Below are 20,589 nucleotides of genomic sequence, written 5' to 3'. Positions count from 1 at the left end.
CAGTCCTCGGCCTTGATTATTTACTATTCATATTCATGACTTGGAAAAGAGGGGAAAAGTGTAATTTAGACAAATTTGTTGATGATACAAAAAGGGTAAGTTGTGATGAGGACATAAGAAATCTGCAAGGGGGTACTGATTGATGAATGTAAGGGCAGAACCTGACAGGTGAAGTTTAATATAAGGTAGTGTGAGATAGCACATATCAAATATCAAATATCAAAAGTGATAGCAAATATCAAAAGGCAGACTATTATTAAAATGGAGGGAGACTCCAAAAAACGCAGCAAAGATGGATTGGGATGTTCTTGTGAATGAAACACGCAAAGTTAACATTAAATTGAAAATCTCTGCTTAGTGCCTAAGATTACTGAGGATGGAGTTGAAAAATATTTCACTGATTTGAAATTTACCTGGATAGGTAATGTGATAATAATGAGGACTAGAAGGTTTGAGCTATAGGGAGAGGTTGAATAGGCTGGGACTGTTTTCCCTGGAGATCAGTGACTGAGGGGTGACTTTATAGAAGTTAATAGAATCCTGAGGGTATGGATAAGGTGAATAGCCAAGGTCCTTTTCCTTGGGTGGAGGAATTCAAAACCAGAGGGATTAGGTTTAAGGTGAGAGGGGAAAGTTTAAAAAGGACCTGAGGGATAACATTTTTATGCATGCACTGCCAGAGGAAGTGGTGGAGGCTGGTACAATTACAACATTTAAAAGGCATTTGGATGGGTATATGAATAGGAAGGGTTTAGAGGGATATGGGCCAAATGCTTGCAAATGGAACTAGGCCAGACTGGAATATCTGGCAGCATGGACAAATTTCCTTGTTGTATGACTCTGTGATTCTATGTGCAGTGGGTAGTTAAGAAGGCATATGGAATTTTGATTTACAATGTTAGAGGATTGGAGATTAAAAAGAAAAATGTCCTGATAGAACTCCTTTGGGATGTTAGTGAGGCTGCACCTAGAGTGCTTTGTACAGTTATACAGTCTCTGTATTTAATAAAAGATGTAGTGGCATTGGAAGCAATTCAAAGAGATTACCAGGAAGATTCTTCAGATGATAGAGTTGACTTATCAAAAATAGATAAAAATATTAAATCTATATTCATTAGAGTTTAGAAGAATGAGAGGTGATTTTATTGAAACATACAAGATCCTGAGGGACATAAATGGAAGTTGTTGGAAAAGCTCAGCAGGTCTAGCAGCAGCTGTGAGGAGAAATCAAAGTTAATGTTTCAAGTCCAGTAACCCTTCCTCAGTGGGGACTTGGCAGGGTAGATGTTGAGAGGATATTTCTGTTAATGAGCAGTCACAAACTGGGTAGGTAGTTACATAACAAAGGGACAAAGCTGAGATGCGAAGAATTTTTTCTCCCAGAGGATGGTGAATGTCTATCCCAGAGAGCTGTGGAGGTTAGATCACTGCCAGTAATGAGAGAGGAGGAAGAGAGATTTTCGTACAATCAAGGAGCTGAGGGCTATGAGGAGTTGGCATGAAAGAGACGTTGAGGCCTGGGACGGATTATAGAGTTAAAAATCACACAACACCAGATTATAGTCCAACAGATTTATTTGGAAGTATAAGCTTTCAGAGCTCTGCTCCTTCATCAGGTAGCTAGTGCCACATGGTTACCTGATGAAGGAGCAGCACTCCGAAAGCTAGTACTTCCAAATAAACCTGTTGGACTATAATCTGGTGTTGTGTGATTTTTAACTCTATAATCCGTCCCAGGCCTCAACGTCTCTTTCATGCCAACTCCTCATAGCCCTCAGCTCCTTGATTGTACGAAAATCTCTCTTCCTGGTATTGTGTGATTTTTAACTTTGTCTACCCCAGTGCAACACTGGCACCTCCACATCATTATAGAGTAGCAGGTCAGGAGTGAAGGGCTGAATAGAATACTTCTGCTAATTTCATATGTTCCAATGCTTTAAAATGATGAAGTATTTGTCAGCATAAACAGAGAAACTACTTTATCAGGTTGAGAAGTCCAGAACAAAGTTTCATAAAATTAGAATCTTAAAATTCAAGGGATGTCACTTGGAGGAGCCATTTTCAGACTAAAGAGTGATGAAAACCTAGAATTCACTGCTCGAGAGGTCATTTCTCAAGACTCTGTTTTATTAGGTAAGGCTATCAAGAGGTATGCAGCAACAGAGACGAGATTCTGACCAATCACTGAAAGGACAGAATAGGTCAGAGGGATTGAATGGCCTGCTGTTGTAACTAAGTGTCTACAGAGTAGCTCACTGAATTCAGTAGCAGGAAAAAAAACGGATATTATTTTCTTCCAACCAGCAGCTTTCCAGCCTGTGTTATTTACTGTTGTGATCTGAAGATAGGATATAATTACTGATGTCTTGGTTACTGCGGAGAGGTTTCTGACAATCAGTTAGTCCGCCTTTTGTTTTAAAAAGGCACAGGAGTTAAAGTTGACATTGTTGTATAAACATAGCTGATACACAACTGGGAAGGCTCTGTATGTTTCCAACACTCTCAAATGACCTCAGTAACACTGTTGTGCAAGTCTTTCTTATCTGAATTTACTGATGACACAAAAACAGCAGGCCTGGTATTGTAAGACAGGATAGGATTACTTAATGTCCACATGGTGAGGGTGGCCCTTGATAGCAATGATATTTGTATTTTATGTTTAATTTGAGAGAGAGAAGGGAGGGCCCTTCAAACATGAATAAGGTATGAAAGCAAGTGAGTGAAGTAAGAAAAAGGCAAAAGACCGAAATGGTGAGAGATCACTGAGCTCTGGGATGCAGTGGGATCTGGGTGTTTTGGTGCATGAAGTTAAAGGTTAGTATGCAGATACGGCAAGCAGCTAGGAATGTTATCATTTATTGTGCGGGGAATCAAATACAAAAGCGGGGGTTTCTGCTTCAGTTATAAGGCACATTGGTGAGACCATGTCTGGTGTACCTTCAAACTCATAAAGTAGTTTCTCTGTTTATGCTGAGTATTAGTCTCTGTTTTTAAGCAAGGATGTGACTGCATTGGAGGCATTTCAGGGAAGGTTTATACGTCTAATCCTTGAAGTGGGCAGTTTGGTGGTGGAAGCAGAATCCTTGAATATTTTTAAGGTACAGTTAGATAGCTACTTGATAAGGGAGGGGGTTGATGCCCCTCAGGGGTAGATGCGAATGCAGAGTAACCATATCAGCCATTATTGTTCTGAATGGCAGAGAAGACTTGAGGGGCCGAGTGGCCTATTCTTACTTGTAGTTCCTGAAGAAGGGCTTATGCCCAAAACGTTGATTCTCCTGTTCCTTGGATGCTGCCTGACCTGCTCCGCTTTCCCAGCAACACATTTTCAGCTCTGATCTCCAGCATCTGCAGTCCTCACTTTCTCCTATTCGCTATCTCTATCCACCCTTACAGGGAGAGATGGCAGCTTCAGAGTACTGCCCTTTACATACCTCACAGCAGAAACAGAACCACAGTATGAGTGCTAGCAAATTAAATTTCATTTATAATGCTTGCAGATTCCTGATTCGAGCCTGTCATTTTATTAGATTGCACAGGTTTAGCTTCCTGCCTTTGGGTAAACTCAGTTCCTGAATTTTATCAGTGGAGATAGGATATGTACAGTCGGACCTTATGGCTGAATTCCCATTCAGCATTAAGGAGTGCAGCTAATGCTTTTTTCAGATTCAGAGCCAAAACTATACTTGCATTAATTGATCAGACTTCTTCTATGACATAAAAATTGGAACCTGGAACAGGTAATCTCTCCATCTCAGTTTCCTCTATCCTGTCCCTTTGCAGATTAGCTCTTTTCTAAGTACCAGGAGACAATTGTTTGAAAGGCTTTTAAAACATTTGCTTCTTTAAAAAATTCAGCAGATTACCTTGCAAGTCTGAGGTGGATTACAATCAGACAATTTTAAGAGTAAGCATAATTATAGCTACCATACATGCAGGCATATTTAAGATAGATTACATTATATACAGATAAACCTTATACAAGGTTTATGTAAAATTGTGATGCAGCATTTAGAGGAAATAACATAAAGATCCAACTGTAAATCATTCCTTAAATTGCAATGGAATAATTGCTGTCATTTAATAATCTGATATGACCATCACCATCCAAAGCACACACACTGAACAGTTCCCAGTATGAATAAAAACCCCAAACATCACACCAGATAGAGGTTTTATACAATCATTGGAAAGAAAACACAATAACAAGCACCATGAGCTGATCTGAAGGCTGCAATTTCCTCTCAGTATTCTGAAGGCTAATCTGCTTGAGCTATACTCAGTGCTGAGTATCAGCTCCACCTTTGATTATATCGAAGCTGTAGAATCATTTCCAGATATTAAACTTAATGTTTCATTTTCTTAAAAAATAGAGCATTGTGTTACAATATAAGATGTATTAATGCAATTAAATATTGCTGAGGTTGAAGAGAAAACTATCAATCTATTCAACATGTTGTTTAACCCTTTAACAGCACCATCAATGTTGCAGCCACTGTAAATGTGGAGTTCAATAAGCAAGTCCATCTCATTTGTGGTTCACTTTTTCTAAAAATGCTATGATGAGCAACCCCTCCTCCATTATCACCCCCTCCCCATTCTCTTGGATACTTGATAGAGGGCTGAAACATCTTGGTATAATCCATTGCACGAAAAGCATTTTTGAAAAAGTCACCATTCAAACCTCTCACATATTAATTTCCTACTAATCAAGATTTTGACTCATATTTTGATTTAATATTCAATTTATCAACAATCATTCATTTGCGTTTCACATAGCTCTTTCCCACTATTGCAAATACATTAAATCATTAAATCCCTTGTTGTCTTCATGTCTTCTATTTTGCTGTTTCGCCCACTCTCACCCTCTCAATCTTCCTTGTGGTTTTCAGACATAACAATGCATATTATACATATCATATGCCCCCAGCTCAAATGAATAGTTTCTTAGTAATTGTGCCAGAATCACTCATTCTCTCAAGAAAAATCATTACTTTTAGTTTTCTTTCAAAATGACATAAGTATTTACTGCCTTACCTTCTGCGTTCTACAAAACACTTCAGATGGGGAAGGAACAGTCAGCAGTTGCCCAGAATGATGTCAGCACTTTGCTGATGCAGTTGCACAGTGACTGAGCTTTCCCGAGGTGGAGCTACACACAGTAAGGACTGTCTTGGTTTCTTTCACCAGTTTGCCAGGAACTGTTGCCCGAAGCTGCTTTTGAAAGCTCCACTCTCTCCAGGCACAGAGGCAGGCAAGTGTCAAAATGCACTGACCAATGAGAAAACAAGTTGAAGATGATCATGCTGCTGGAAATTTCCAGTTCCTGAGTTGCACTGGGATTTTCTCTTCATTAAAATAAACTTGATTGACAAGCGCTTCCTTTATTGAGTCCAAAAGACCCAGGAGCCAAGAGTTATAAGTAACATTGGGACATGAGTAACTCATTTAGGCCCTCAATCTTATTCTTCTATAGAGTGGGGATCATGGCTCTTTCTGTAGCCAACTTCATATACCTTAATATGTTTGCTTCACGAAAACTTGTCAATCACACATTTAAAATTAACAATTGATCCATTTGTCATTTGTAGCAGAATTCCAAATGTTTATTTTACATCTAGAACAGTTTGTAATCGAATTTTTTGAATATTCTTCCTATTCTTCCACCAGTGGAAATGATTTCTCTCTTTATGAGGCTTTTTGGAACTCTCAAATATCTTGAAAGCTTTCATCAAAGTTTCCCTCAATGTTTTAGGGAAGGTGACCCTAGTTTTTGTAATTTCTCCTTATAGTTTCATTTTTGCAGTACAGATGTCATTCTGGTAATTCTTTCTTGCTCACCTTCCAAAGTCAATACATCTTTCATACACTGTGGGATCCAGCTCTCAATACTCCAGGTACAGTCTAACCAGGGCATTGTAGAAGCAAAACTTAATTTCTACCCTCGCATAATTTAATCTTCTCAATATTGATATCACATTCCCCTTGCCATTTTTATTATTTTACCTAGTTGCTTATAACATTTTAAATTTCAGTGAGCAAGAGTCCCCAAATATCTTTGACTCTTTCCAGCTTTTGCCAAATTAGAAAATATTTCATTTTACTCCCAATGTGAACATATGGATTAGGAGTAGGCCACTCAGCCCAGGAAGCATGCTCCACCCTTAAACTCATGCCTTATCCCCTTACTCCACTCTCCGACCAACCCCTGATAACCTTTCACTCCTTTGTTTATCAATAATCTACCTGCACCTGCATACTAACCTTCTGCAACTCACTGCTGAAAATGTGTTGCTGGAAAAGCGCAGCAGGTCAGGCAGCATCCAAGGAGCAGGAGAATCGACGTTTCGGGCATGAGTCCTTCTTCAGGAAGGACCTGCTGCACTTTTCCAGCAACACATTTTCAGCTCTGATCTCCAGCATCTGCAGTCCTCACTTTCTCCTCAAAGATTTTAACCTACTGCGAATCCTCTTGCAAGGATGCCTTCCTTGAAGAAGCTCTCTTCCTCCCTTTCTCCTGCTCCGTGGATGCTGCCTGACCTGCTGCGCTTTTCCAGCAACACATTTTCAATTCTGATCTCCAGCATCTGCAGTCCTCACTTTCCCTTCTGCAACTCACTCACTAGGACACCCAGATCCCACTGCATCTCAGAGCTCTGCAAGCTCTTGATATTGGGATAATATGCTCTTTTTGAATTCTTCCTGCTGGCAAGCACTCTGAACTTATGTATTTATTCAGTCAACGAAGGTGATATTGGGGAGACAGGGATGGTGCCAGGTGTGCAGAGGGAGTTGTTTTCAGGAATTGGGGTGGGGGCACGTCTCAGATCCAAGTCTGGGGCATAAAAGGGTGGGCAAAGTTTGGGGGGAGCGGGGCATCATCGGTGTGTTGAGAGTCAGTTTAATAATTCCAGAGGAGTTAGAGTGGGATTTTAATCTTCCAGCTTTCCCTCAGTAAATATGGGCTTAACTGCATAGCACTCCTGAAGAATCAGAGTGAAATGGATAGCTTTGGATAGTTGCAGGTGCAAGGGAATTGCCGATCAGAATTTTCAACTTCATCAGCAATTCTCTTGGGGTTTGCTCTTTTGGGATTTAGCAGGATCCAATGCATTGAAACAACTCTCTGACCTTTGGAAATTTGGGTCACTAGAATAGTATTTTAAATAATAATAGCTTCTAACATTTTCCCTGTGACATACATTAAGTGAGCTGACTTGTAGTTTCCTGATTTTGTCTCCCTCCTTTTTTCAACAAAGTAACTGCATTTGTTATTTCCAATCTAATGGAACCTTGCACAAAAATAGAGGACTTTGAGTAATTGAAATCAATACATCAACTTGCTCACTAGCCACATTTCTTAAGACCTCACGATGACATCCATCAGGACTCTGCGATTTGTCAGCCCTGGCTTTATCAATTTGCTTCCTGAGTGATTGTAATTTTCTCGTGTTCCTCTCATTTCTTTTTGCTGTTTTTCAGCTATTTCTGGTAGGTCACCTGTACCCTCTATAATGAAGATAACGCAAGATACCTGTTCAATTCATCTGCCATCTCCTCATTTCTCGTTGTTACTTCCCCAGACTCACTTTCACATTGCTAATCATTTTACATTTCTACAGAACTTCTATTGTCTGTTGTTATAGCTGAATTTTACTCTTTTATGTCTAAGTGTGAACTGCGTTGTGTTTTTAGAGGGTGCTTGCCATGAGATCTGGTGAGATTTCTCAGTATCTCTTAACAAATGTGTCTCATCAATGATCTACCCCGCTCCCATGGCTTCCCATATGTCTGATTCCAGCCCCATCTTAACATGCACCCTTCCCAAAACAACTCAAACGCAGCGGATATCGCAGAATGCACTGGCATCCCTTGCCTTTGTGCCAGTTTTATAAGCTGGTTGTGTACCCAGACAAGACTATCATCTGGAGCTATGCTGCATTGTTCCTGACATTTGCCCCAGACATGGTAGACAGGGGGAAATTGTCACCTTCCTTTATGGGTAGAGACCTGGAGCTCCTGCTTGATGAGGTGGAGTGGCAACATCTTCCTCAGGAACCGCAAAACTCAGACCATGCCACCTGGGTTCAAGCACTCTCAGTGTCTGGGGGAATAGCCCAGCAATGTAGGGAGAAGGTCAATGTCACTCGCTGCTCCACCAGTGTAAATGCTACCACCTTCTCTCTGATACCTCACACTCACTCTGTCTCTGCTACTGTACCCAAGGCCTGCTAAGATTCAGGCTCGACCCCTCTCACTGTTTCCTGCAGCTCTCTCATGATCAGCCACCAACCCCTGACACCACTAACCCCACATGCCCTCTGTGCTGCCCACCCTCTCATTTGGGGCACCTCTCCACCTGCACACGAGCTGCGCCAACCCACGCTCACCTCTCTAATACCTGTCTCTCTTTCATTCCAGGAGGAAAACAGCTACCAATAGGGTAGAAAGACTCAAGATGGAGTGTCAGGTGGACTGCCTGAGACTCAGCTGCTGTGGTGACCATCCTAATTCTGACCAATCCATGTCCTGGCTGACCGTATCCAAGCTCCTAGAATAGTATCAGAGGCTGCCCTTGACTTACGGAGCGGAAATTCTTTGGCCTCCCTTGACTTGACTGAGGCTTGCTTCAGCCCTTCGATCCTGTTGTATCAACCTGTAAAACCAATCTAAAGCCCACTTAACCTACACTATTCCAGTTTCATCCACATGTATATCCAATGACCATTTAAATGTCCTTAATGTTGGTGAGTCTGCTACTGTTGCAGGCAGGGCATTCCACACCCTTACTACTCTCTGAGTAAAGAAACTATCTCTGACATCTGACCTACATCTATCACCCCGCTATTTAAAACTATGTCCCCTCATGCTAGCCATCACCATCCAACGAAAAAGGCTCTCACTGTCCAATCCTTTCATTATCTTGGTTGTCTGTATTGAGTCACCTCTCAACCTTCTTCTCTCTGATGAAAACAGCCTCAAGTCCCTCAGCCTTTTCTCATCAGACTTTCCTTCCATATCAGGCAACATCCTGGTAAATCCCCTTCGCACCCTTTCTAATGTTTCCACATCCTCCCGAAATGTGGCGACCAGAACTGTACGCAATACTCCAAATGTGGCCACACCAGAATTTTGTACAATCTCTCTGCCAATAAAAGCTAACAAACCGTATGACTTCTTAACAAACCTATCAACCTGGGTGGCACCTTTCAGGGATCTATATACGTGGACACCGAGATCTCTCTGCTCATCCACACTACCAAGAATCTTACTATTAGCCCAGTAGTCTGTATTCCTGTAAATTCTTCCAAAGTCAACCATCTCACACATTTTCAAATTAAACTCCATTTGCCACCTCTCAGCCCAGCTCCACAGCTTTCCTATGTCCCTCTGTTACCTGCACTGATCTTAGTGTCATCAGCAAATTTATTAATCCATCCTTCCCCGCCCTCATCCAGGTCATTTATAAAAATGACAAACAGCAGTGGCCCCAAAACAGATCACTGTGGTACACCACTAATAACTGAACCCCAGGATGAACATTTCTCATTAATCACGACCATCTGTCTTCTTTCAGCTAGCCAACCTCTGATCCAAATTTCTAAATCATCCTCAATCCTATGCCTCCGTATTTTTTGCAATAGCCTACTATTGGGAAACTTATCAAACGCTTCATTGAAATCCATCTACACCACATCAACTACTGAACCCTCACCCACCTTTGGTCACCTTCTCAAACAACTTAGTAAGGTTTGTGAGGCACGACCTACCCTTCACAAAACCGTGTTGACTATCCCTAATCAAATTATTCCTTCCTAGATGATTATTAAATCCTATATCTTGTAGTCCTTTCCAACACTTTACCGACAACTGAAGTAAGGCTCACTGATCTATAACTACCAGTGTTGTCCCTACTCTCCTTGTTGAACAAGGGAACAGCATTTGCTATCTTCCAGTCTCCTGATACTATTCCTATAGACAATGACAGCATAAAGATCCAAGTCAAAGGTTCTGCAATCTCCTTCCTAGCTTTCTAGTGAATCCTCCAATAAATTCCATCTGGCCCAGGGGACGTACCTATTTTCACACTTTCCAGAATTGCTAAAACCTCCTCCTTATGAACCTCAATCCCATCCAGCCTAATAACTTGTATCTCAGGGTCCTTCTCAACAATATTGTCATTACCCAATGTGAATACTGATGAAAAATATTCATTTAGCGCCTCTCCTATCTCCTTGGACTCCACACACAACTTCCCACTACTGTCCTTGAGTTGTCCTAATCTTAATCCAGTCATTCTTTTATTCTGTGCTGGAGAAACTCAGCAGGTCTGGCAGCATCCATGGAGAGAGAAACCAAGTTAACATTTTGAGTAAAAAAAGTCAACTCTATTTCTTCACAAAGTTGCTAGAATCATGGAATTTTCCAGCTCTTCCCATTGTTAATTTAGATTTCCAACATCAGCATGATTTTGCTTTCATTGATTTACAAATGACTTAATTGTCCATCCCTGTAAGAAACATAAGCTAAAAGTTTAATTCAAACCCATTCATCTCCCAGCGGATTGCTTATTGCAACATCCTGTTATCTCTCTCTTAAAGCTTGACCCTCTCCATGATTCTCCATCCTCTCCCTAAACTATTCCAGATATTCAAACTTGACCAGGTTGGGTCTGGGATTCTGGTATCAAAGTCTGGTCAGTTTGAAAAGAAGCTTAAAGACAAGCTCCTTCTTGGCAGCGGAATCTCCACCCCCCTGAAGAAGGCAAAAACCTCTGAATAATACAAGATGGAAAGCCTGAGACACAGACCTTAGCACAACTAACACTTATATTCTGACTGTCTTTGTGTAGGTAACAAAAGAGGAGTGTAGGTGTTCAAAGGATGAAAGGACCTTACTCAAGAACCAACAAGTTAAGCTGCCCTCTACCATTTTTAAAGGGACAAGTGCAACTGAATCTGATATCTGATCAAATCGAGGAATCAACTGCTTAACTGGATGGACCTCATACTCAGGAACAAACAGAGCCTTGTAATATTGCAGGCTGATAATAAGCATTTGATGTTGATTAATTTTGATTAATGTACATAAAGGCACACACAATCAAAAGCTCAATGAGGTCAATTGATATCTCAGCGCAAGCCTGACAGGAGCAAGTAATAGTGATAATTACTTTATAACCATATATAAAGTTCATCCTCCGTATAGAGTTGGGTCCAGTTATAAAAGGAATCTCTGACTTTGTTGAATTAGGTGGTGGTGTATTGTCCTTTGTAAAAGGAGTGCAATGTATTTGGACAGTGAGGGTGCATGTTTGATAGTTGAATTGTAAAACATTAACTATTATTATCTGCATATTGTATGTACTTTAGTGGCAAACCTTCCAGCCTAGCAAAGCAACCCAGCACTGTGCTATTGCTAATTTACAGGAATATCAGCTTAATCTCTAGTCTTCCCTCCTCAAAGGCAAAGACAATGGGATACAATACTTAGAGTACCAGCTCCTTTCCTGTAAATTGGCCTTTTAAAAAATTAATTATTGGAATATAAGTGTCAATGACCAGCATTTGTTACCCATTCCAAAGTGATCTCGAGCCTCTTTCTTCAATTGCTGTAATCTAAGCGGTGTTGCAAATTCCAGGATTCTGACCCAGCAACACTGAAGGAGTGGTGACACAGTCCCACGTCAGGATTGTTTGTGACCGGGTGACGATGGACCCTTGCATCTGCTGCCCTTGCTCTTCTAGGTGGTAGAGGTCACAGTTTTGGAAGTTGGTATTGAAGGAGCCTTGGTTAGATGTTGCAGTGCATCTTGTAGATAGTACACTGTGCTGTCACTGTGCATCAGTTGTCGATGATGTGAATGTTGAGGCTGGAGGTTAGGATGTTAAGTAAGCAAGCTGCTTGTGTCCTGGATTGTGCTGAGTTGAGGAGTATTGCTGGAGCTGCATTCATCCAAATAGTTGATGAGTATTCACACACACTCTTGACTTGCGCCTAGCAGATCGTGGGCAGGTCTTAAGGAATAAGAGTTGAATTTCTCACTTCGGAATTCCCAGTATTTCACCTGTTCTTGTGGCTACAGTATTTTTATGGGCTAATTCAGTCAGATTCTAATCAATACTAACGCCCTGGATATTGATGGTGAGGGATTCTCTGATGGTCGCGCTGTTGAATATCAAGAGAAGATCGTATGACTCTCTCTCTGATTATTGTCTGGCAGTTGTGTGTCTTAAAGGCTACTTGCCACTTATCAGCCCAAGTCTGGCTGCTGTCCTCAAACTGTTTGTGGAGTTGTGATTAGCAGTGAACAATACTATCAGCAGTGAATATCCCCATTTCCAGCCTTGTGTAAGTCTCAGCATTGAGTGTCTGAAGGCGAAAGTGAGGACTGCAAATGCTGGAGATTAGAGTCGAGAGTGTGGTGCTGGAAAAGTACAACAGGTCAGGCAGCATCTGAGGGCAGGAAAATCAATGTTTTGGCCAAAAGCCCTTCATCAGAAATGAGGCCTGAGAAATTGCGTGTCTGAAGCCCATCTCACCACAGTGCATCAGAGCAAGTTTGATGCTTGATCTCCCCAAATATCTTACACAAATCATAGTTTGCAGGAGACTTAATTGGAACAGCAATCAACATTTGGAATAATGGTGGGTTTTATTTCCAAACTCCATTGCAATGGAAAACTGTCACCAATTTATACTGTCCTCTGTGATCCAAATTGAAATCAATTAAATTGTTACAGACTAAGCATAAAGCTTTGAATGGGTGCCAGTGGTAGTGTCCCAACCTCTGAGCCAGAAGGCCCAGGTTCTAGTCCCACTTGCTCTAGATATATTTCACAACATATCTGGTGGATGATAAAATAACCAAACTTCATTTAACTTGATATACCTTTTTTGAATTCACTCATGCAACAGGGGAGGGTCGCTGGCTGGGCCAAATTGGATTGCCCATCCCTAGTTGCCCGTGAGAATGTGGTAGTGAGCTGCTTTCTTGAACCACCACAGTCCACATACTGTATTTGGACTCTCAATACCATGGAGGAAGGAAATCAGGATTTTGACCCGGCAACTGTAAAGGTATGGCAAAATATTTCCAAGACAGGATGGTGAGTGGCTTGGAGGGGAACTTGCAAGTGGTGGCGTTGCCATGTATCTGCTGCCCTTGTCCTTTTAGATGAAAGTGGTTGTGAGTTTGGAAGGGGTTGTCATAGGACCTTTCATGAATTTCTCCAGCACATTTTGTAGATGGTATACACCGCTGCTACTGAGCATTGGTGATAAAGAGAGTAAATGTTTGTGGATGTTGTGCCAATTAAATGGTCTGCTTTGTTCTGGATAATGTCAAGATTTGTGAGTGTTATTGGAGCTGCACCAATTCAGCCAACCGGGGAGTATTCCATCACACTCCTGACTTGTGGGTGGACAGGCTTTGGGGAGTTAGGAGATGAGTTACTCACAGTAGGATTCCTAGCCTCTGTGAGTGGTTTAACTTTTTTCTTAACCACCAGCTACCAGTGAATTTAATTAAAACAAATGGCTCTATGCACAGATATTACAATTAAGATTGGTTCTATCAACCTTTGCCAGAAAGATTTATTTCTTTGTTCTTGTTACTTATCTACTTTGCGTTTTGGTCCCAACTGAGTTAGATTCTGTACTTTTTTATTTTATTGTTCTGACTCACAATTTTGTTCAGCCTGAAGGCTGCAGTCTTATTGGAAACTGCTGCATCAATATGGAGTAAATAATTTTTTTTTCAGTAATTGCTTACGCCCTTCTATCTCATTTAGGCACCCAGAGAAATTCTCACAGCTCTTCCTCACGGCTTTTTGCAATTAAATTGGATCTCTACAGAGGAAGGGGATCAGGCTTACACCTCAGGGAATTGCCTGATCCAGCACAATCCTGCCTTCTCTCTCAGGGAACTTTTCAAGGTCAGAAATTCCTGACGGAATTGCAGAATTCCTCCTCATGATCGAAGCCTGCTTCAAATCCCAGGAGCAAACACACAGCAGAGTTCTTTGCAACTACCACTTTCAATTAGAAAGTGGGTGGGTGGGGGGGGGGTTGCTGGAAATGTGAGGCAGTGTTACTGCAGGAGGCCGCTTCACAAAAAAAAACACAAAATAAATTGTTGGCAATTTCCCCAACTGACAACAGAATTAATAGAATGTTATCATTCATTCAGCTCATCGGTTCTGTACTGAGCTCTCCTCTGCCTATACAAACCATCCAATCTAAACTCATTTTCCTTATGTATTAGTCAACATTGTTCATGATTTGAATTCTAATCTGTGTTCAACATTGTTTTCTGATGGGGAAATTCCATAATATAATTGTCCTATGATTGAGATGATTTTTTATTTAATCACCTCTTTCATTTTTTGATTACCTTAAATGAAGATATAAAATTTTGAATACACGCACAAACAGATTCAAGAACAGCTTCTTCCCTGCTGTTATCAGATTTTTGAATGGACCTCTCAAATATTAATTCTGATCTCTCTCTCTCTCTCTCCATCTTTTCCGTGGCTGTAACATCGTATACTGCACTCGGTTCTGCTACCCTGATGCACTTTCTGTAGTATGAACTGCCTGTAAAATATTCAAAATAGTACTTTTCACTGTATCACAGTACACATGACAATAATATATCAGTCACCTCTCTGATGTGTGAAAACAATCCCCTTTATAACCATCATTATCTTGATAATCTTCATTGGGTTATATCATAATCTTCTCACCACTAGTTAAAAGTAAGATGCTGAAATGACAGTGGACCTTTCATTCATGATGTCTTGGAATTTCATTGGTGAAAGGTAGGCTTTGGACTCTGATTCCTGTGCAGCTTCTTTCACAATTAACTGGACTCCCAGTTCTTTTCTCAGGGCCATACAAACATTTCCATTGTAATATATAGTGGGCGGCACGGTGGCACAGTGGTTAGCACTGCTGTCTCACAGTGCCTGAGACCCGGGTTCATTTCCCGACTCTGGCGACTGACTGTGTGGAGTTTGCACGTTCTCCCCGTGTCTGCGTGGGTTTCCTCCGGGTGCTCCGGTTTCCTCCCACAGTCCAAAGATGTGCGGGTCAGGTGAATTGGCCATGCTAAATTGCCCGCAGTGTTAGGTAAAAAAGGGGTAAATGTAGGGGTATGGGTGGGTTGCGCTTCGGGGGTCGGTGTGGACTTGTTGGGCCGAAGGGCCTGTTTCCACACTGTAAGTAATCTAATCTAATATCCTTTTAAATAGCCAATGTTTTCTATATGCAATTATGAAAGAGATATTAAATTCCCCTTTGAAAGTTATTATCGATTTTTTTTCCCTCTGCTCTTTCAGGCAGTGCATTCCAATTCACAACAACACACTGCAGAAAAAATAACTCTCCTCAGCTCAATTTTTTGTCAATTATTTATTCCACGTTTCTTCCACTGGAACCAGTTTCTTCCCATTTGCTTTATCAAAACTCTTCATAATTTTGAACAGTTCTACGGAGCTATGAATACTGTGGGGATTGAGGGATCTGAGGATAATGAGGGACAATGTAGATGAGCTGGAAGATCAGCCATGGTCTTAATGAATTGCAGAGCAGGCTCAAGGGGATGGCTGACCTCTTCCTGTTTCCGTTTCATATGTAAGGCGACAACTGCAGAGTGAGGAGAAAGTGACAACTGCAGATGCTGGAGAGTCAGAGTGAAAAAGTGTGGTGCTGGAAAAGCACAGCAGTTCAGGCAGTATCTGAGGAGTCGACGTTTCGGGCATAAGCCCTTCATCGGGAGTGTGGAGGGGGAGGGGGAGGGGGAGGCAGCTGGGAAGGTGAGAGGTGGATGCAGGTGGGGCTAATGGTGATAAGTCGGTGGGGAGGGTGGAACAGATCGGTGGGAAGGAAAATGGACAGGTAGGACAGTTCAAGAGGGCGGTGCTGAGTTGGAGGGTTCGATCTGGGATGAGGTGGGGAGTGGGGAAATTTGGAAACTTGTGAAGTCAATGTTGATGATGTGTGATTGGGGTTGGGGTAGGGTGGGGGGAGGGGTAGGTGGTCCCAAGGTGGAAGATGAGATGTTCTTCCTCCAGACGTTGGGTGGCTTGGATTTGGCAGTAGAGGAGGTCTCCCCATGTAACTGAAGTCCTCTAATCTTGATACTGTGGTAGTAAATCTTCTCTGTACCTACTCTAAGGTTTTGTGATTCTATTAACTTTATTTTGTGCCTATTCCAATACTTATATCCTTCCCATAAAAAGATGTCTAGACACAATACTCTAACAGTGGTGTGAGTCAGGTTCAACATTACCTCTTGGTTTTGTATTTTGCCTCCCTCAGTCCAAACTCCATTGAAAAATGACAGCCATAACCAGATCCAATTGTGTTGGACTTTTAATAACCCATTTCCATACTTGCCAAAAGTCCATACGCTTTCCCAGTTCAGGGAGCTTTTTTTTAGCTATTCGCATGTTTGTACCTGAACTGCACTTGACACCTTACTACGGACCTTGTCCATATCCTTCCAAATCCATCCATTTGCCAAACCGAGGAGTTGGCGTGTGGGAGAACAATTCACATTTTTGGACCATTGGAATTTCTTCTGGGGTAGAAGTGACCTGTACAAAAAGGATGTATTGCACCTGAATTAGAAGGGATTAACATACTGGCAGGGAGGTTTGCTAGAACTGCTTGTGAAGATTTAAACTAGTAAGGTGGGGGGTGTTGGGAGGTGGGGGGAGTGGGGTGGGGGGTGGGGGGCTGGGGGAAAGAGTTGGAATGGGACCCAGGGAGATAGTGAGGAAAGAGATCAATCTGAGACTGGTATAGTTGGGAAAAGGAGAGAGTCAAACAGTCAGGGCAGACAGGGACAAAGCAGAGAACAAGGAAGGATTGATTAATTAAAGTGCATTTATTTCAATTCAATAGGCCGAACAGGGAAGGCAGATGAATTCAAGGCATGGTTAGGAACATGGGACTGGGATATCATAGCAATTACAGAAACTTGATTCAGGGATGGACAGGACTGGCATCTTAGAATACAAGTGCTACAGGGAGGACAGAAAGGGAGGCAAGTGAGAAGTGGGGGGTGGGGGGACATTTTTGATAAGGGATAGCATTACAGCTGAACTGAGGGAGGATATTCCTGGAAATACATCCAGGGAAGTTATTTGGGTGGAACTGGGAAATAAGAAAGGGATGATCACGTTATTGGGATTGTATTATAGACCCCCTAATAGTCAGAGGGGAATTGAGAAACAAATTTAAGAAGATCTCAGTTGTCTGTAAGAATAATAAGGGGGTTATGATAGGGGATTTTAATTTTTCAAACATAGACTGGGACTGTCATAGTGTTAAGGGTTTAGGTGGAGAGGAATTTGTTAAGTGTGTACAAGAAAATATTCTGATTCAGTATGTGGATCTCCCTACTAGCGAAGGTGCAAAACTTGACCTACTCTTGGGAAATAAGGCAGGGCAGGTGACTGAGGTGTGTCAGTGGGGGAGCACTTTGGCCAGTGACCATAATTCAATTAGTTTTAACATAGTGATGGAAAAGGATAGACCAGACATAAAAGTTGAAATTCTAAATGGGACAAAATCAAAGGTCACACAACACCAGGTTATAGTCCAACAGATTTATTTGGAAGCACTAGTTTTCGGCGCGCTGCTCCTTCATCAGGTAGCTGTAGGCCATACTCCGCAACCACCTGAGGAAGGAGCAGCACTCCGAAAGCTAGTGCTTCCAAATAAACCTGTGGGACTATAACCTAGTGTTATGTGATTTTCAACTTTGTACACGCCAGTCCAACACTGGCACCTCCAAATCAAATTCTAAATTGGAGGATGGCTAATTTTTGACAGTATTAGGCAAGAACTTTCAAAAGCTGTTTGGAGGCAGAAATTCTCAGATAAAGGGACAGCTGGAAAATGGGAAGCCTTCAGAAATGAGATAACGAGAGCCCAGAAACAGTATATTCCTGTTCAGGTGAAAGGAAAGGCTGATAGGTGCAGGGAATGCTGGATGACTAAAGAACTTGAGGGTTTGGTTAAGAGAAAAAAGGAAGCATATGTTAGGTATAGACAGGATGGATCGAGTGAATCCTTAGAAGAATATAAAGGCAGTAGGAGTATACTTAAGAGGGAAATCAGGAGGGCAAAAAGGGGACATGAGATAGCTTTGGCAAATAGGTTTAAGGAGAATCCAAAGTTTTTTTACAAATACATTAAGGATAAAAGGGTAACAAGGGAGAGAATAGGGCCACTTAAAGATCAGCAAGACAGCCTTTGTGTGGAGTTGCAGGACATCAGGGAGATACTAAATGAGTATTTTGTATCAGTGTTGACTGTGGAAAAGGACATGGAGGATATAGACTGTAGGGAAATAGATGGTGACATCTTGAAAAATGTCCATATTACAGAGGAGGAAGTGCTGGATGTCTTGAAATGCATAAAAGTGATAAATCCCCAGGATCTGATCAGGTGTACCCTAGAACTCTGTGGGAAGCTGGGTAAGTGATTGGTGGGCCCCGTGCTGAGATATTTGTACCATTGATAGTCACAGGTGAGGTGCCAGAGTCTGGAGGTTGGCTAATGTGGTGCCACTATTTAAGAAGGGTGGTAAGGACAAGTCAGGGAACTATAGACCGATGAGCCTGACCTCAGTGGTGGGCAAGTTGTTGGAGGGAATCATGAGGGACAGGATGTAAAGTATTTGGAAAGGCAAGGACTGATTAGGGACAGTCAACATGGCTTTGTGCGTGGGAAATCACATTTCACGAACTTGATTAAGTTTGTTGAAAAATTAACAAAAAGGATTGTTGAGGGCAAAGCAGTAGATGTGATCTATATGGACTTCAGTAATGCATTTGACAATGTTCCCATGGGACACTGGTTAGCAAGGTTAGATCACATGGAATACAGGGAGAAGTAACCATTTGGAGACAGAACTGGCTTGAAGGTAAAAAACAGAGGGTGATAGTAGAAAGTTGTTTCTCAGACTGGAGGCCTGTGACCAGTGGAATGCCACAAGGATCGATGCTAGATCCTCTACGTTTTGTCATTTACATAAATGAGCATACGCGAGCATAAGAGGTACAGTTAGTAAGTTTGCAGATGACACCAAAATTGGAGGTGTAGTGGACAGCGAAGACGGTTACCTCAGATTACAACAGGATCTTGACCAGATGGGCCAATGGGCTGAGAAGTGGCAGATGGAGTTTAATTCAGATAAATGCATTTTGGGAAAACAAAACTTAGCAGGACTTATATAGTTAATGGTAAGGTCCTAGGGAGTGTTGCTGAACAAAGAGACCTTGGAATGCAGGTTCATAGCTCCTTGAAAGTAGAGTTGCAGGTAGATAATATAGTGAAGAAAGCTTTTGGTATGTTTTCCTTTATCGGTCAGAGTATTGAGTACAAGGGTTGGGAGGTCATGTTGCAGCTGTACAGGACATTGGTTAGGCCACTTTTGGAATATTGCATGCAGTTCTGGTCTTTGTCCTATTGGAAGAATGTTATGAAACTTGAAAGGTTCAGAAAAGATTTACAAGAATGATGTCAGGGTTGGAGGATTTGAGCTACAGGGAGAGGTTGAACAGGCTGGGGCTGTTTTCCCTGGAGCATCGGAGGCTGAGGGGTGACCTTATAGAGGTTTATAAAATTGTGAGGGGCATGGATGGGGTAAAAAGACAAAGTCTTTTCCCTGTGGTGGGGGAGTCCAGAACTAAAGGGCATAGGTTTAGGGTGAGAGGGGAAAGATATAAAAGTGACCTAAGGGGCAATTTTTTCACGCAGAGGGTGGTACGTGTATGGAATGAGCTGCCAGAGGAAGTGGTGAAGGTGGGTACAATTGCAACATTTAAAAGGCATCTGGATGGGTATATGAATAGGAAGGCATTAGAGGGATGTGGGCTGGGTGCTAGCAAGTGCGATTAGATTGGGTTGGGCTATCTGGTCAGCATGGACGAGTTGGACCGAAGGGTCTGTTTCTGTGCTGTACATCTCTATGACTCAATGACTCTAATCAGGCAACAGTTGCCTTGCTGCCTCACAATAAACTGACACTTCAGCCCAACCACAGTTAAAATAAAATGGCAGCCTGGAAACCTGTGGTACTGAGTTAATTCTGCCACAAACCACATTGCCTCTGGGGACAGAATAAACCATTTTGTGAGCTACATTTGCTGCCCTGGAAACATGCATTAGTACATTTATAATAATGCTTCATAGAGAGATGAGACTTGGTATAAATGATGTAAATGCCAATCCTGTGCACCCGCGTCATTTTCCTATGTGTCACTGAAGAATTTATTGACAATCTTTCTTCAGAGTGTCTGAGGTGAAGTAAAATGCTGTGGCTGACTTTTCAATCACTCTTAATACGATTAAAATAAGAAGTAAAGTTTCTGAAAATTCTGCAATGCAGAATGGGGATCATTCAACCCAGTAACTGTGTGTTTTAGACTGGGAGCCTGTCCAACCAGGACTAGTATACTGCAGGCAGACAGCTCAGGATTTTCTGTACATTATTGAGGGTTGAATGTTGGCCTGGATATCAGAATAATTCCTTGAACTTCCTTGAATATGGTTTGTGGAGATGGTCAACAG

General features: G+C 41.9%; 1 protein-coding gene across 1 annotated transcript in view; it reads right to left on the bottom strand.

Annotated features, from left to right (window-relative positions):
* Positions 1–5,098, bottom strand: part of rap1gap2a (RAP1 GTPase activating protein 2a) — a 354,141-nt gene extending 349,043 nt beyond the window's left edge. Inside the window, exon 1 of the mRNA XM_060848310.1 lies at positions 5,038–5,098. The gene's annotated coding sequence lies outside the window, so the exon portion shown is untranslated. The remainder of the gene's footprint in view (positions 1–5,037) is intronic.
* Positions 5,099–20,589: the final 15,491 nt, after the last annotated feature.

This window comes from Hemiscyllium ocellatum, chromosome 31, assembly GCF_020745735.1.
Source record: "Hemiscyllium ocellatum isolate sHemOce1 chromosome 31, sHemOce1.pat.X.cur, whole genome shotgun sequence".
NCBI lineage: Eukaryota > Metazoa > Chordata > Chondrichthyes > Orectolobiformes > Hemiscylliidae > Hemiscyllium > Hemiscyllium ocellatum.
The sequence above is the reverse complement of the archived record's forward strand: the minus strand, read 5'-3'. Positions and strand labels throughout refer to the sequence as shown.